This window comes from Trichechus manatus, unplaced genomic scaffold (assembly GCF_000243295.1).
Source record: "Trichechus manatus latirostris isolate Lorelei unplaced genomic scaffold, TriManLat1.0 scaffold00123, whole genome shotgun sequence".
Taxonomy (NCBI): domain Eukaryota; kingdom Metazoa; phylum Chordata; class Mammalia; order Sirenia; family Trichechidae; genus Trichechus; species Trichechus manatus.
Window position 1 is genome coordinate 1,091,696 of NW_004444059.1, and position 18,983 is coordinate 1,110,678.

Below are 18,983 nucleotides of genomic sequence, written 5' to 3' on the forward strand. Positions count from 1 at the left end.
AACAAGATACAAGGAAAAGGTTAATCCAAAGGACTAATGGAACTCAGCCTCCACCAGACTGAGTCCAGTACAGCTAGATAGTGCCCATCTACCACCACTGACTGCTCTGACCAGGATCACAACAGAGGGTCCTGGACAGAGCTGGAGAAGGATGTAGAACAAAATTCTAACTCACAAAAAAAGACCAGATTTATGGGTCTGACAGAAACAAGAGAAACCCCGAGAGTATGGCCCCCGGACACCCTTTTAGCTCAGTGGTGAAGTCACTCCCGAGGTTCACCATTCATCTGGGGTTTGGACAGCCCCATAAAACAAAATGGGACTAATGAGGCACAGTAGTCCAGGGACAAGGACTAGAAGGCAGGAGGGGACAGGAAAGCTGGTGATAGGAAATCCAAGGTTGAGACGGGACAGTGTTGACATGTTGTGGCATTGTTAACCGTTGTCATAGGGCAATATGTCTACTAACTGTTTAATGAGAAACTATTTTTTCTGTAAACCTTCACCTAAAGTACAATAAAAAAATTATCTATGTGAGATCAAATTGACAACAGCAACTCAAAGGGTTTGATGGGAAGCCTAGGGGACAGTGAGTTAAAGATAATGGTGATGGAATAATTTGGAAAAGAATAGTGAGGATAGCAGCACAACTGGAAAAATGTAATTGATGTCACTGAATTGTACATACAGAAATTTTTGAAATGGTGTATCTTTGGCTATGTATATTTTCACCAAAAAAAATAATAAAGGTCCTCCAAGGTTGAGAAGGGAGAGTGTTGACACGTCGTGGGGTTGTTAACAAATGTCATAAAACAATGTGTGTACTGACTGTTTATAGAGAAACTATTTGTTCTGTAAACCTTCCTCTAAAGTATAATAAAAAAAAATTAAATAAGGTGCCTTTTATATCTTTCCCTTCAGTGGACCTCTTATTTGTCTACCAGACAAGCCACCTTTAATAAAGCATTTGCTTTCTCACTTTTCTCGATTTAGGATGTGATCAGTCATTGTCATGACATTGCCAGTGTTACTACATTTAAGGTGTCTTCATTTCCTGGGGCTGCTGTAAAGAAGTACCACACACTGGGTGGCTTCAAACAAAAGAAACTTATTCTCTCACAGTTCTGGAGGTTGGAAGTCTGAAATCAAGGTGTCGGTAGGATCATGCTCCCTCTGAAGGCTCTAGAGAAGAACGCTTCCTTGCCCCTTCCAACTTCTGGTGGCTCCCAACAATCCTTGCATTCCTTGGCATTTCAATCTCTGCCTATTGTCATGTGAGCTTCTTTCCTGTGTGTCTTCTTCTTTTCTTATAAGGACACCTGTCATTGGATTTAGGACGAACCCTAAATCCAGTATGATCTCATTTTGAGACCCATAACTAGTTACATCTGCGAAGACTCTATTTCCAAATAAGTTCACATTCTGAGGTTCTGGGAAGACATAAATTTTTGGGTGACACTATTCAACTCATTACAATTGTACAACTGAACAACTGGTACAATCAGGTATAATTCCAGTGCAAAGTAAAGAAACTTGGACATATTAGTTAACCTATGCCAACCTGGCACGTGTGAATTTTTTTTTCATGTTTAAAGCGGCAGTGTGTCCTTTTTAGAGATCTGAGGGGACACCAACTAAGGTAGTTGGAGGAGGAGTTGGTGAGTTGGAGGAGGAGGACATGAGCTGAAATGGATTGGTGTGGGTTGGCGTAGTTATGGGGTGGCAGGACGTGAACTTATTAGTTATGCTTGGTGAGTTGGGAGAGGCAGAAGGCAGGAAGGGGGGATTACGGGCAGGGTAATGTTGTGGGATTGTGACTGTCCATGTTGCGGAGTGTGGAAGATGGAGTTGAAAACATGGTGGGGAAGATTGTGCACATCTTTTGATGTCAAGCTGAGGAGCCTGAACTGTATTTTGGAGACAAGGAGGAGCCTTTAGAGGAATTTGAGGTAAGAAGTAATCTGATGAACCTACCTTTAGGAAATCGGTCTGGTCACAATGTGTAGGATGATTGTACTACTTTTAATTTTAGATTTCCAGACAGTAGTGTATTAAAGGAGAGACTATAACATATAAATACTTTGTTTACAAAAGCATAGCTCATACATTAAGTTGTGGCAGGAAAATATTTTAAGATACTGATTGTTTTCCCCTTGAATTTCCTTGTCTTTTCCCCCCATACAAGCAGTTAGTTGGTCCTGTGCTTTTTGCCTCAGGGAAGCGGATATGGTAGAGATATATAAGCTTGGGAATCTTCCTGGCTTTTGTTTGCAAAGTCCAACCCTCAAAGAACAGGGAAAAGATTCTGAAAAGTAGATAAAGGATTCTGGCCAGGGAAGCATGATTTCTCTAAGACTAGAAAAAATTAATCTTTCTCTGTCCTCAGACTGGGGAGAGGGTTAGAGAGAGTTAGAGATTGAGAGCAGAGAGATCCTGTACCCTGATTCCTAGTTAGAGCTCTGTGGAGGCAGAATATTCCTCAGAGACACTACTCCAGGAAAATGGGGCCATGGACATGTCACTGAAACATCAGGGCTGTGAAACTTGAAGGGCTTGTCTGTGGGCAGATGGCAATGTCTATGGGCAGAGGGCATGGTGACCTGAGGGGACCTGGCTTGCACAGCACCTGGGACTGTTAAGATTCCAGAATCATGGGGAGCATCCCAGAGAGAGGTTTGGGATTACATAATGCCCCTGAAAACAATGAGGTTAAAATTTTCCCACTGTTCTAGCAGAAGATTTAAAATAGAAACTAATATGAATTATAGAAAATAAAGTTATGGTTTTTGATACCAGGGTTTATGGACTGAGAGTCATAACTGCTACAAGGTTAATTTAGCTAGAACGAAAAATACTAGTTTTCATGGCTATTTGAGCATCTGATTGGAAGTAGTTTTCTATAACTGTCCATTTGCAAATCTGCATGGGGAGTTTATGCGGTACAAAGAACCCTGGGCATGGAGGAGAAGACCTACCTTGCCGTTTCAACATTGCCTCACGCCAGAGTATGACTTTAGGCTAAAGTTGCCAGATAAAATACAGGATGTGCAGTTAAATTCTAATTTTGGATAAATGAACTATTTGGGACATACTTACACTAATTTTTTTTGTTGTTGTTATTTATCTGAAATTCAAATTTAATTGAGTGTCCTATTTTTTTTTTTTTTTTCAAAATCTGGAAATTCTATTTTGGGCAAGTCATTTAAACTCTTGGTGCCTCATTTCTTCATCTGTAAGATAGAGATGGAGCCCTTGGGTGGCGCAAACAGTTAACATGCTTGGCTGCAAACCAAAAGGTTGGAGGTTCGAGTCCATCCAGAGGCACCTCAGAAGAAAGGCCTGGCGATCTACTTCTGAAAAATCAGCCATTGAGAACCCTATGGAGCATAGTTCTACTCTGACACACATGGGGTCATCATGAGTCAGAGTTGACTCAACAGCAACTGGTGGTTCTAATCCTGTTTTCCTCTTCCATAATAATAATAATGGTACCTACCTCATTGCATAGTGGAGTCCCCGGGTGCCACAAAAGGTTAAGCTCTCGACTACTAGCTGAAACATTGGTGGCTTGAAACACCTTCTGAAAGGTTACGGCCTTGAAGACCCTATGGAGCAGTTCTACTCTGCAAACATGGGGTCGCCATGAGTCGGAACAAACACTACAGCAGCTAACAACAACAACCTCGTGGCATATTTATGAGGCTAAATGAGTTAACGAAGGTCGTGGGCTTAGCCTGAGCGTAGTACATAATAAGTGCTCAATAAATAATACTTTGTTATTACTACAGTTGTGCAAATATGAGGTAATATTTTCAAAGCGAATCAAGGAGACCTGAAAACGAGCCTCTGAACCAAGATTTACTGAATGCTGTCTCTGCCATAAGTGCTGTATCTTTTCCTTCCAGCTTGTAATCAGAAGGGACGAGAAGTGCCGAGATTATTTGGGGAAGAAATCCACAATTTTCCCTGAGCATGTTCAGGGACAGAGATGATCCTTTTGTGAGCATTTTTGAAATAAGTCTTTAAAAATTTTTTCCAAATCTCAGCCCATTCTACAAACTCAGAAGAAATCAACAGCTGATGCCTACATTTTACCCTAGGCAAAAACATCCCTCATAAACAAGCTGTGGGTCTGCTGCAGCCTTAGATGTATTGCTAGCCGGAGGCTAAAACTCTTCCTGTTTATTAAACGAAACAGACCCGATTTGGGTCACAGCATCAGCGAATGGTGAGCTGGCCTTGCCAGCTTTCTCTAGATCCCTGAGGACAGAGGGAGAAAAAAAGAATTAATCATAGCCTGGCAGGAGAGTTCAGGGGAGGCTCCAATGCCTTTTAAAATAGAAAAACAAGTTGCAACCAAACAGAAAAGCAGAAATAGAAACTAGATATTAGTGGCAGTAGCATCAATTTTAAACAATTTTTGGGTTTGTTTAAAAAATATGAGTGTTTAACTGCATCTCACGTACTATCAGTCTTGACTTTTTCAGGGAGTGCAGAGATTTAATGGAAAAGTAAACTAGTAAGCAAGTGAATAAAGCATCAGATCCACCAGCCATTTAAAAAACCTATCACCGTAGAGTCAATTCTGACTCATGGCAATCCCATGTGTTACAGAGTAGAACTGCTCCATAGGGTTTTCATGGCTCTAATCTTTCTGCAAGCAGATTGCCAGGCCTTTCTTCTGCAGCACCAGTTGGGTGGGTTTGAACCACCTACTTTTAGGTTAGTAGTTGAGTGCAAACTGTTTGTGCCACCCAAGGACTTTCACCAGCTACTACCCTTAAAAAAAAAAAACACACCCATTGCTGTCGAGTTGATTCTGACTCGTAGCGACCCTATTGATGTTGTTAGTTGCCATTGAGTCACTTCCTAATGAAACGCTGCCTGATCCTGCACCATCCCCACAATGGTTGTTATGCTTCAGCCTATTGTTGCAGCCACTGTGTCAATCCATCTCACTGAGGGTCTTCCTTCTTTTCACTGACCCTCTACTTTACCAAGCATGATGTCCTTTTCCAGGGACTGATCCCTCCTGATAACATGTCCAAAGTATGTGAGACATAGTCTCGCCATCCTTGCTTCTGAGGAGCATTCTGGCTGTACTTCCAAGACAGATTTGTTTGTTCTTTTGGCAGTCCATGGTATATCCAATATTCTTCACCAATACCACAATTCAAAGGCATCAAGTCTTCTGTCTTCCTTATTCATTGTCCAGCTTTTGCATGCATATGAGGCGATTGAAAACACCATGGCTTGGGTCAGGCGTGCCTTAGTCTTCAAGGTGACGTCTTTGCTTTTTAACACTTTAAAGAGATCTTTTGCAGCAGATTAGCCCAGCGTAATGCGTCATTTGCTTTCTTTCTTGTTGTACTTTAGACGAAGGCTTACAGAACAAACTAGCTTCTCATTAAACGGTTAGTACACATATTGTTTTATAACACTGGTTAATAACCCCACGACATTTCAATACTCTCCCTTCTAGACCTTGGGTTCCCTATTACCAGTCTTCCTGTCTCTTCCTGCCTTCTAGTTCTTGCCCCTGAGCTGGTGTGTCCCTTTAGTCTTGTTTTGTTTTATGGGCCTGTCTAACCTTTGGATGAAGGGTGAACCTCAGGAGTGACTTCAGTACTGAGTTAAAAGGGTGTTCAGGGGCCATACTCTCGGGGTTTCTCCAGTCTCTGTCAGACCAGTAAGTCTGGTCTTTTTCTGTGAGTTAGAATTTTGTGCTACATTTTTCTCCAGCCCTATCCGGGATCCTCTATTGTGATCCCTGTCAGAGCAGTCGGTGGTGGTAGCTGGGCACCATCTAGTTGTGTTGGACTCAGTCTGGTGGAGGCTGTGGTAGTTGTCGTCCATTAGTCCTTTGGACTAATCTTTCCCTTGTGTCTTTGGTTTTCTTCATTCTCCCTTGCTCCAGAGGGGTGGAACCAGTGGAGTCTCTTAGATGGTCGTTCACAAGCTTTTAAGACCCCAGACGCTACTCACCAAAGTAGAATGTAGAACATTTTCTTCATAAACTCTATTATGCCAACTGAGCTAGATGTCCCCTGATACCATGGTCCCCACAGCCCTCAGCCCAGTGATTTGGTCCCTTAGGGAGTTTGGATGTGTCTATGAAGCTTCCATGACTTTGCCTTGGTCAAGTTGTGCTGGCTTCCCCAGTACTGTGTGCTGTCTTACCCTTCACTGAAGTCATCACTTATCTATTGTTTAGTTAGTGTTTTTCCCTCCCCACCCCTCCGCTCCCTCGTAACCATCGAAGATTGTTTCTTTCTGTGTATAAACCTTCTCATGAGTTTTTGTAATAGAGGTCTCGTGCAGTATTTGTCCTTTTGTGATTGACCTATTTCACTCGGCATAATGCCCCCCAGATTCATCCATGTTGTGAGATGCTTCGCAGATTCGTCATTGTTCTTTATTGTTGCATAGTACTCCATTGTGTGTATGTACCATAGTTTGTTTTATCCATTCATCTGTTGATGGGCATCTAGGTTGTTTCCATCTTTTTGCTATTGTGAATAATGCTGCAATGAACATGGGTGTGCATATGTTTATTCATGTGATGGCTGTTATTTCTCTAGCACGTATTTCTAGGGTGTCATTTGATTTCTTGATTGCTGCTTCCATGGGCATTGATTGTGGATCCAAGTAAAATGAAACCCTTGACAACTTCAATCTTTTCTCTGTTTATCGTGATGTTGCTTATTGGTCCAGTTGTGAGGATTTTTGTTTTCTTTATGTTGTGGTGTAATCCATACTGAAGGCTGGGGTCTTTGAGCTTCATCAGTAAGAGCTTCAAGTAGACAGAGAAGAACTGCCCCACAGGATTTACAAGGAGCAGCTGACGGATTCGAACTACTGACCTTTTTGTTAGCAGCCGAGCTCTTAACCACCACGCCACCAAGGCTTTTGTAAACAGAAAACCAAGCCTCTCTTCCCAGCACCCTCCCCATAACTACCCCACTTGCTTTGCAGATTTCTTTGTGTTGCTCTCTTCTTTCTTAGCTCTCTTCTAATTTTTCTTTCCGGTCTTTTCTTTACCAAATTTTTCCCTCCTAAAGCTTTAAAACCTCACTTTTCATGTAGCTGCCTTGTAACTTGTTTAATATTTAGTAGGCTTCATTGCTGAAGTAATTATACCTTTCCCTGAGCTAATGTGGTGGAGTGTGGCACCCAGTGGGGAAGTGAGTATCTGTTTATAGCACTTGAAGGGTGATAAACAAGATTTACATCAATCCAGCCACATAGTCTGACCTGACATGTAAGATGCCCCCTGGGAGTGACTGATATTTTTTTTCTTCAGTTGAAGAGCCTGTCATTTCTTTCCCTTCGTATTTCTTCAGAAGCAATCAGGGTATGTGAGTGAATTTAAAATGCACAAATCAAATATTTCTTTAAAAAGCAACTGCATTGAAATCAGATATATTTTCTTAACCTATAATAAACATTTGCTAAAGTGAAGTCTTATTACATAAACCATCTGCATATGCACTGGAAAACAATACTTTGATACCATTGGATGGGTTATAAAATAGTCTTACGTGTTGAAAAATAAATTATGCTTTCTGCTGAAAGTATATATTTTCCCACTTTCTTATTTACAGTTTCTGTCACTCAAAATTTAGCTTCCTTGACAGGGTCTCAGTTCATTAGTTTATTCCCCTGGGGAACTTCTTTAGATTACATTTGCTGTTCCAAGTCTCTTTCACGTAGTTCTTTTCTCATTTTCTCTTGCTTTTTCCCAGAAAAATTATTTTAGAAAAGTCATCATTAATTAATGTTTACTGAATAACTCTAATAGTCCACAGGCTGACTATTGAGTGCCATAAGTTCTAAGTGGTTTGGGATTTGGGGAAGCGCTAACTAAGCAGTAGGAGCCATAACGTGGGAAATTGAGGCTGCTGACCTGACATGGGTAGTTGAGATGAGCAGGCTGATGTTATCAGACCATCATGCTCCTCACCCTCACCCACCACCTCCACTCTTCCTCCCTCAGGAATTTAGACAAAGCGGTAGAAAGAGCATGAACTTTGGAGCCAGAGGGACCTGGGTTTGAATCTTGTCACTTCCTAAGCTGTGTGACCCTTATAAGCAAGACACTGAGCACTCTAGCTCAGGGCTTCTTTAACTTAAAGTTAGCAGGGTGATTGTATGTCTCCTTTGCTTGGGCCAATGCCAGTTCGTGCTTTGTGTCTTGGCATACTTTTTAATAGCATCTTCTTTCACTGTCTCATGTGTCCTGAATATAGTGACCATAAAAATAAGGGTGATAACTCCTACCCTACGTTGTTGTTGTGAGGGTGGCATTTTAAGTGTCTAGGAGGGGGACAGTGGTGGTTTAGTGGTAGAATTCTCACCTTCCGTGCTGGAGGCTCAGGTTAGATTCCCAGACAATGCACCTCATACAGAGCCACGACCTGCCTGTCAGTAGAGGTTTGTGTGTTGCTATGATGCTAAACAAGTTTCAGCGGACCTTCTAGACTAAAGTAGACTAGGAAGAAAGGTCTGGCAATCTACTTCTGAAAAATCAGTCAATGAAAACCCTATCGTGGTGCAGTGAGTTACTTAATATGGCCCTTCTAGCCATAGTCTTTGTAATTCCCACCAAATGACTGGGTGGGGATATGCAAATGAGGTGCTTGTGGACCACCAAGGGGATTGAATAGTGTCATGGATTATAATTGTGTCCACCAAAAATATGTGTATCCATTTGGCTAGGCCATGATTCCCAGTATTGTGTGGTTGTCCATCATTTTGTCATCTGATGTGATTTTCCTGTATTGTAAATCCTATCTCTATGATGTTGAGGAGATGGGATTAGCACATTTGTGTTAATGAGGCAGGGCTCAATCTACAAGATTGAACTGTATCTTGAGCCAATCTCTTTTGAGATATAAAAGAGAGAAGCAAGCAGAGAGACATGGGGACCTCATACCACAAAAAAGCAGTGCCAGGAGCAGAGCGCATCCTTTAGACCTGGGGTTCCTGCATAGAGAAGCTCCTAGACCAGGGGAAGATTGATGACAAGGACCTTCCCCCAGAACCAATAGAGAGAGAAAGACTTTCCCTGGAGCTGGCACCTGCATTTGGACTTCTAGTCTACTAGACTGTGAGAGAATAAACTTTTGTTTTTTGAAACCATCCACGTGTGGTATTTCTGTTATAGCAGCACTAGATGACTAAGACAGATAGCTTGCTAATAATATAAATAAGGTGGATGGCACACTTGTGGAGGTGGGACCATGCAAATAAGGTATATGGAACCTTAATGAGGGGATTGGTCAGTTTTGCCATCCTGCTAGGCTTAAAGGGAGACACAGAGAGAGAGGCGCTGTAACACAGAAGACAAGAGATAGTGGCATAAGATGGCTGGAACCAGGAGACTAGCATGAGATGGCTGTGGAGCTCATTGGTGTAACACTTGCAACCAGGGATGTAAAAGACCCATTCAAAGAAAACTACAAAACACTACTGCAAGAAACCAAATGAGACCTACATAAATGGAAAAACATACCATGCTCATGGATAGGTAGACTCAACATTGTGAAAATGTCAGTTCTACCCAAAACAATCTACAAATGCAATGCAATCCTAATCCAAATATCAACAACATTCTTCAGCGAGGTGGAAAAACTGATCATTAACTTTATATGGAAAGGGAAGAGGCCCTGGATAAGTAAAGCACTATTGAAGAAAAAGAATAAAGTAGGAGGATTCACAGTACCTGACCTCAGAAACTACTATATAGCTATGGTAGTCAAAACAGACTGGTACTGGTACAATAACAGACACGTTGACCAATGGAACAGAATCAAGAACCCAGATGTAAATCCATCCACCTACTGTCACCTAATCTTCAACAAAGGCCCAAAGTCCATTAAATGGGAAAAAAACAGTCTTTTTAACAAATGGTGCTGGCAAAACTGAATATCCATCTGCAAAAAAATGAAACAGGACTCACACATCACACCATACACAAAAATTAATTCAAAATGGATCAAAGACCTAAATATAAAACCAAAAACTATAAAGATCATATAAGAAAAAATAGGGTCAAAGCTAGAGGCCCTAATACATGGCATAAGTAACATACAAACCATAATTAACAGTACACAAACACCAGAAGATAAGCTAGATAACTGGGATCTTCTAAAAATTAAACACTTACGCTCATCAAAAGACTTCACTGAAAGAGTAAAAAGAGAACCTACAAACTGGGAAAAAATTTTTGGCTATGACAAATCCAAAAAAGTTCTAATCTCTAAAATATACAAGAAAATCCAACACCTCTACAACAAAAAGACAAATAATCCAATTAAAAAATGGGCAAAGGATATGAACAGACACTTCACCAAAGAAGACATTCAGGCGGCTAACAGACACATGAGGAAATGCTCGCGATCACTACCTACCAGAGAAATGAAAATCAAAACTACAAGGAGATACCATTTCATCCCGACATTACAGACACAAACAAAAAAAACAGAAAATGACAAATGTTGGAGAGGCTGTGGGGAGATTGGAACTCTTATGCGCTGCTGGTGGGAATGCAAAATGGTATAATCGTTTTAGCAAACGATACGGTGCTTCCTTAAAAAACTAGAAATAGAAATACCATATGATCCAGCAATCTCACTTCAAGGAATATATCCTAGAGAAATAAGAGCCATCACACGAATAGACATATGCACGCACATGTTCATTGCAGCATTATTCACAATAGCAAAAAGTTGGAAACAACCTACGTGCCCATCAACAGATAAATGGATAAACATGGTACATACACACAATGGAATATTGTGCAACAGTAAAGAACAACAATGAGTCTGCCAAACACCTCACAACATAGATGAATCTGGAGGGTATTATGCTGCGTGAAATAAGTCAAATCACAAAAGGACAAATACTGCATAAGACCACTATTATAAAAACTCATGAAAAGGTTTACACACAGAAAGAAACAATCTTTGACGGTTAGGAGGGAGGAGAGGCGTGGGGAGGGAAAAACACTAAATAGACAATAGATAAGTGGTAACTTTGGTGAAGGGCAACACAGTACACAGTACTCGGGAAGTCAGCACAGCTTGACCAAGGCAAAGTCATGGAAGATTCACAGACACTTCCAAACACCCTGAGGGACCGAGTTACTGGGCTGAGGGCTGGAGACTGTGGTCTCGAGGAACATCCAGCTCAATTGGCATAACACAGTTTATAAAGAAAATGTTCTACATTCTACTTTGGTGAGTAGCGCCTGGGGTTTTAAAAGCTTGTGAGTGGCCATCTTAGATACTCCACTGGTCCCACTCCTCTGGAGCAAAGGGGAATGAAGAAAACCAAAGACACAAGGGAAAGATTAGTTCAAAGGACTAATGGACCACAACTACCACAGCCTACACCAGACTGAGACCAGTAAACTAGATGGTACCTGGCTACCACCACTGACTGCTGTGATTGGGGTCACAACAGAGGGTCCTGGACAGGGCTGGAGAAAAATGTAGAACAAAATTCTAACTCACAAAAAAAAAAAAAAGACTAGACTTACTGATCTGACAGAGACTGGAGAAACTCTGAGAGTATGGCCCCTGGACATCTTTTTAACTCAGTACTGAAGTCTCTCCTGAGGTTCCCACTTCAGCCAAAGATTAGACAGGCCCACAAAACAAAATGAGACTAAATGGGCACACCATCTCAGGGGCAAGGACGAGAAGGCAAGAGGAGACAGGAAAGCTGGTAATAGGGAACTCAAAGTCAGGAAGGGGAGAGTGTTGACATGTCATAAGGTTGACGACAAATGTCACAAAACAATCTGTATTAATTGTTTAATGAGAAACAAATTTACTCTGTAAACCTTCATCTAAAGTGCAATAAAAAAAAAAAGGAAAAAAAATAAACTGACGGTGAATAAAAATAGGAAAAAAAAAAAAAAAAAGAGTGCAACGCTTGCCCAAATGGGCCCCCAGCAGGGCCCAGTGGCAGAAGGCCCCCAGCAGGGCCCAGCGACAGAGGGTGAGAAGACACTGTCTTGAATGAGGAACTGTGTCCTGAGTTGTTGTTCCTGTTACTTCCAAGTAGATCTTGATCCTGAGTTGTACCCTGTTACTTCACTAATAAACTACTTAACTGTAAGTACTGTTAATGAGTTCTGTGAGAGTTGCATTGAATTATGGAGCCCAAAGACAGGAGGGAGAGTGCTGAGGGAAGGAGGAGTAGCTGACGTTAGAGATGATGGAGTAGGACAGCAGTTTGGAAAAGGTGGATATTTGGGACATCTTTAACATCCACTTCATAGGAACCAGCTTTGTGCTGATCCTTATAAAAGAAATTATTCTTCTATGTATGGATCACAACAGTCCCATCTGAAACCCATCATGGGGTTGGCACAGGACTGGGCAGCATTTCATTCCATTGTGCATGGCATTGCCATGAATCAGGGGCTGATTTGATGGCAGCGAACAACAAGAGCATGGTGTCTAGTACACCTTTTGTTATTATTAATAATGATTTGAAATTATGCTCAGATCTGACATCAGGGTTCACTCAGTGCTTGTGAGTCTGGACATCCTAGCATAGAACTGAAAAGCCCATTTTGGTTTTACATTTCAGAATCCATTTAGTTTTATGCTTTATTTTAGAAATGGAATTAACTCCCATGAAGGTTTTTTTTTAGAATCTCAATTAAATGTTGGTCTGCAGGATAAATTGACCTATGTCAGAGGCAGCAATGACCAGTTCAGGTTTGTTAAAAACAATAAAACTTTGACAATTAAATGAGATCAACTCTTTATTAAGCATGCATGTGTGTGTGTGTATGTGTGTGGTGAGAGAGAGAGAGAGATGCTTGCAAATGGACAGTCAGTTCTAGAGAAACTGCTGTGACCATCGCAAAGTAGTTTTTTGCTTATATGCCATTTACAATCTTGGGATAAAAGAAAGAATGTACAGTTGGTTCTTTGAAGGTTACACAGTAGTACAGAAGAACAAGTCACATGGAATACACAAAATCCTAGAGATACAGGTCTTGGGAAAAAGAAACTTTTAGGTTAAACATCTGCAATCTGTTACTTTGAAGTGAGCAAGGTCCTTGGGAGAAAAGAGAGGGCATTCTTGCGGAAGTAATAAGGTTGGTTTGCAGGGTATATTTAATGATAAGACACCCAGAAGTCTTGGAGCATATTCCGGGCTTCTGGGGAGTTGTTTAATTTTAACAGGCTGGAAAGGAGAAGAGAAATTAAGCACTGTTTCTTTCATGTTTAATAGAGGGGGAATAAAAACTCTTTAAAACAAAAACAAAATAAAACATTCCAGGAAAGAGTAGAATTAATCTCAGGCCAAGATTACTTTTTCAAAAGTAATTCTCATCAGTGGGCTTTTTGGATAGAAGCTGAGAGCTAAACAGCCTCATACTAAGATTCACAGGGCAGAGGCCCTTGGGAAGATGGGAAAGGACTCTTGAAAGGGGGAGGTGGGTTCCCAAGTGATGCTCAAGGAAAACCATCATAAGTACAAAATACCCCATGGTGGAAATGGCAAAGGAATTTATGGAAGAAAATTGTTAGGGAGAAAACCAAGGGTTGGCTCTGTCTGTTTTTCCTGGAGTTACGAACCAGATGCAAGACATATTTACTACACACAGTTATGTGCTAGACCCTTGACTAGGCCCTGGGGATGCAGAGATGTGGCACTCAGTCCCTGCCTCAAGGAGCACAGAATCCAGAGAAGACACAGACACACGAACAATGACAGTACTCAGTACTACAGTAAAGGTATGCGTATAAGTTAGGGAGGAGGTCATTGGTGACTCAGTGGCAGAAGTCTCGCCTTGTATGCAGGAAACCCAGGTTCGATTCCTGGTTGATACACCTCATGTGCAGCTACCACCCATCTGTCAGTGGAGGTTTGCATGTTGCTATGATGCTGAACAGGTTTCAGTGGAGCTTCAAGACTAAGATGGACTAGGAAGAAAGGCGTGGTGATCTATTTCTGAAACAAAAAATCTGCTAATGAAAATGCTATGGATTACAATGGTCTGATCTACAATCCTTCAAGGGGATGGCACAGACCAGGCAGCATTTTGGTCCATTGTGCATGCGGTTCCCATGAGTTAAGGGCTGACTTGATGGCAGATAACAATGACAGAAGTTAGGGTAGGCTAACTGCTGTAACAAACAGCCCCCAATGCCCCAGGACATAGCATAATAGTCATTTATTTCCCTCCTGTGTTACAGAGTAATGCAGGTGTTTGGCAGGGGATCCTCGCATGGTAATTCAGGGACCCAGACTTCTTCCGTCTTGTGGCTCCAACAATCTCCATGGCCTGTGTTCTTTTCTGTGTCATCTGCATGCAGTTAGCAAGTGGAAGAAACAGCAAACCAGAGTGTTGTATAGGTCATTCACCTTTCATTAGAGCTCAGTCGTCATTCATCAAACCTCAACCACATAGCCCCATGTAGATGCAAGTGGGGCTGGGAAATGCCGCGGCTGGGCAGCCACTTCCGGGCAACAATTCTGCACTATGAAGGGAAACATTAATATTTACCGAACAGCCAACTCTCTCTGCCACTTCTGCATGGGAAGGAGGGAAGAAGGAAAGAGAGCTCAGAAAAGTAACAAATCCAATTGTGTGTGTGTTGGGGGCATGGGGGCGGTAGGAGATGGAAGGGGAATTATAGTAAAATCTTCCTAGAAGATTTGTTATTTAAACTGAGTTTTAGAGGAGAAATGGGATATAAGTGATGAAGGGCAATAGAAAAGCGCATTTGAAGTAGAGGGAACAGTGCTAAACACTGGCATATCCAGTCATTGATTCAACAGGTCTTTATAGAAGTGCCTCTCAGGTGCCAGGAGCTATTCCAAATGCTGGGAATACTGCTGTACATAAGACAGACAAGTTTCCCACTCTTGCTAGTCTATACTCCAGGGAGGAGAGACAGATCATACATAAACAAACAAATAAATACACAAACTGAAAAACTCAAATAGAGTATTGTGGGTGGGGAAACTGCATGTTTTCAACTTCAAGTAGGGTTGGGGCAAAGAGTGCATGTTGGGGGTGGGAGTGGAGGAAGTGAGAAAAGATGAGACTAGAGAAGTTAGCAGAGAGCAGCCAGTAAGGATCTTGCATGCATTGAAGGACATCAAAAGAGGAGATGGGCTCAGATTTGAATTGCAGAAAGGTCATTGACTTGTGTGTAGAAGGCTAATTTAAGGAGCACAGGAGTGACTGTGGGGAGGCCAATTATAAGACTGTTGGGATAATTTAAGAGTGAAATGATAAGGACCGGTGGAGGAGGTACAGTGTATGGCACTAGGCAGTTGCATCCCAGGGATGAAGGGAAGAAAAGGAAGGATGCAAGGATGGGCTCCCCCATGTTTCAGGCAGAAAATGGGCAGCATGTCTTACTTTGAGTTCAGTCCAGACATCCTGGTCTATGTATACTTTTATTTTTTTAAATGTATTGTTTATTTATACAACTTTACAGAAAAACATCTAAAAAGCAAATTTTACTCTATCTTTTTACTATCAAACAGAATGTATAAATTATATTATTTTAAAATCAATATTATTTGGCTATGCATTTTGATTAGTTGGCTTAATGATTTTCCATTTGTTGCTTCTGACATTACTCTGTTATGAATGGCATTGCTGTGAAGTCCTTAAGGTCATAGAATATCAGGTGGAAGGAACTTAGAGATTTTCTAGTTCAGTCTCCTCATTTACAGATGAGAAAACTGAGGTCAGAGATGTTGAGCAATGAGCCCAAAGACAGTTAATACAGATAGTTAATGGCAGGATTAACTTCAACCCAAGCCTCTTTTTTGAATGCATTGCTGTTTTGCTATTTTGGATTATTTTCTGGCGATAATCTCCCAAAGTGGGGTTTTTAGGTCAAATATGAGGAATTTTATGGACTTTTGTATATTTCAAAACTGATTAACAAACTGAGTAATAGAAAGGTGGTAGCGACTCATAATGATCACCAGCACTAGGATTTGTTTCAGTTTATCTGCTGCTGTGAAATAAACCAAAAAATTACTCATTGCCGTGAAGTCGATTCTGACTTATAGTAATCCTATGGGACAGAGTAGAACTGCCCCACAGGGTTTTCAATGCTGTAATCTTTATGGAAGCAGACTGTCACATCTTTTTCCTGTGGAGCAACTGGTAGGTTTGAACCACCGAGCTTTTGTTTAGCAGCCAAGCACTCAATTACTATGCCACCAGGGCTCCTTCTGTGAAACAAAGAACCCTAAAATTTAGTGGCTTAAAACAATAATCATTTTATTATCTCTTACATTCTGTGGGTTAACTGGGCTCATCTAGGTGGATCTTCTGCTCCATATAATGTCAACAGGAGCTGCAGTCACTGGGGCTCAACTAGGCTGGGAAGTCCAAGATGGCTCCTCACATGTCTGGTACCTTGGCAGAGATGGCTAGAAGGCTAGGCCTCTCTCTTTCTCCTGCTCTCTCTCTCTTTGTCTCTCTCTCTCTCTCTCTCCATATAGTCTCATGCAGTCTCTCCGTGATCTCTACAGCAGGGTAGCCAGACTTCTTACATGTTAGCTCAGGGCTTCCAAAACACTCAAAGGCAGAAGTTGCCATACTTTTTCAAGGCCCAGACCTGGAACTGGTACAGCTCCACTTCCACCACATTCTGTTGGCTACAGTGAGTCACAGAACCAACCTAGAAATTCAAAGGTGTGAATACTGAGGGGTGTGGTTCCTTGAGGCCTGGCTTTGGAGACTTGTGTCCACAGAATTTATTGCTTTAATTTGTTTTTGCTATTTGAATAGATTGGAGCCCTGGTGGCACAGTGGTTAGGAGCTTAGCTACTAACCAAAAGGCTGACAGTTTGAATCCATCAGCTGCTCCTTGGAAACGCTATGGGGCAGTTCAACTCTATCCTGTAAGGTCTCTATGAGTCAGGATCCACTTCACGGCAACAGATACGGGTAGAAGGGCAATCTCATGATTCATTTAGTTTGTATTCCTCTCATTGTAAGTGAAAGGTGACCATTTTTCCTAGTAGTGGCTTGCTATGTATGTCTTTTCTCTGTGAACTGGTTATACAAATACTTTGATCGGTGTGAACTTAGTTTTAGAAAGAGTTTCAGAGAATCTTGAGTATCTTTCTTGTATAGGGTCTCCCATTTGGAATTCTATAAAACACCTAATGATAAGAATTTCTTTTTTTTTTTTTTTTAAAGATGAATCTTTCTCTGAAGTAGAGAACAAGTGTGTCTACCATTGTACAGATGATTATCAGAATTTGGTGATTTTCCTGTAGTCTATTCTTGTCATTAATAGCAATGACTGTAATAATAGCTAACAGTTATTTAGGACTATTTGTGCTTTTACCAACTCATAATGCCCACTAGCACTAGAATTTGTTTCAATTTATCTGCTGCTGTGAAATAAAAGACTGCAAGACTTAGTGGATTAACACAACAATCTTTTTGTTATCTCTTACAATTCTGTGGGTTTACTGGGCTCAGCTAGGCAGATCTTCTGCTTCATAAAAGGAGACTGAATGTCTATGAAAAAAAGCCTGCCAACTGGCCATCTAATATTAGCTTGTATAGCTCTTGTTTTAGATAATATACCATGTTCTAAGATAAAACAATTGGCCTCGAATAACCCTGACTTGCAAAATACTTCTTTATACTGAGACGAAAGTTGTCTCCCTGTCAATTCCACCTCCTAGTCCTCATGCAACTCCTTGAGAGCATGCAGAACAAATAGAATTTTATTCTGGCCCTCATGGCAGCCCACAAATGTATGAAGAAAGGTATCATGTCCAGTTTTCTCCTTTCCCCTTGTCATGGATTGAATTATGTCCCCCAAAAAGTATGTGTATCAATTTGGCTGAGCCATGATTCCCGATATTGTGTGATTTTCCTGTATGTTATAAATCCTGCCTCTATGATGTTAATGAGGGAGGATGGGTGGCAGTTGTGTTAGTAAGGCAGGACTCAATCTACAAGATTGGACTGTGTCCTGAGGCAATCTCTTGAGATATAAAACAGAGACGTGAGCTGAGAGACATGGGGACCTCACACCACCAAGAAAGCAGTGCCAGGAGCAGAGTGTATCCTTTGGACCCAGGGTCCCTGCGTGGAGAAGCTCCTAGACCAGGGGAACATTGATGAGAAGGCTGACAGAAAGAGCCTTACCCTGGAGCTGACGCCCTGAATTTGGACTTAAAGCCTACTCTATTGTGAAGAAATAAATTTGTCTTTGTTAAAGCCATCCACTTGTGGTATTTCTGTTACAGCAGTACTAGATGACTAAGACACCCCTATTCTTTTTTTTTTCCCCCAGAAGTCATCCAACAAATATTTAATGAGCACCTATTATGTGCAAGACCCTGTTCTATGTACTGGAGATATAGCAGTGAACAAAGCAAACAAAATTCCCTGCCCTCATGGAGCTAATATTCTAGTGTGGAGTGGACAATAAACAAATAAATAAAATGTATATGTCAGATGGCCATAATGATTATGGTGAAGATAAAGCAAGGACAGGCTAAGGGAATGCTGAGAAGGGGAGGATTGCTTTTTTAAACTGGATGGTTGGGAAGTCCTTATTGAAAGGTGACCTTTGAGGAAAGTCCTGAAGATTCTAGGTGAGTAAGCCATGAAATTATCTTTGCAGAGAGTGGTGCTGGCCAAGGAAACTTGCCAGTTGAGTCCAGTATTCCCTACATGACATGCATTCAGATGCTCATTATTTTTCCCATCCTCCTCTTTTCTACAGTGTAAAAACCACCAGTTGCTGATGAGTCAATTCAGTTACAACTCATGGGGACCCCATGTGTGTCAGAGTAGAGCTGTCCTCCATAGAATTTCCAATGGCTAATTTTTTTGGAAGTAGATTGCCAGGTCTTCTTTTGAGGCACTTCTGGGTGAACTTGAACCTCTAACCTTTTGGTTAGCAGCTGAGCACGTGACCATTTGGACCACCCAGGGACCCCTTCTACAGTGC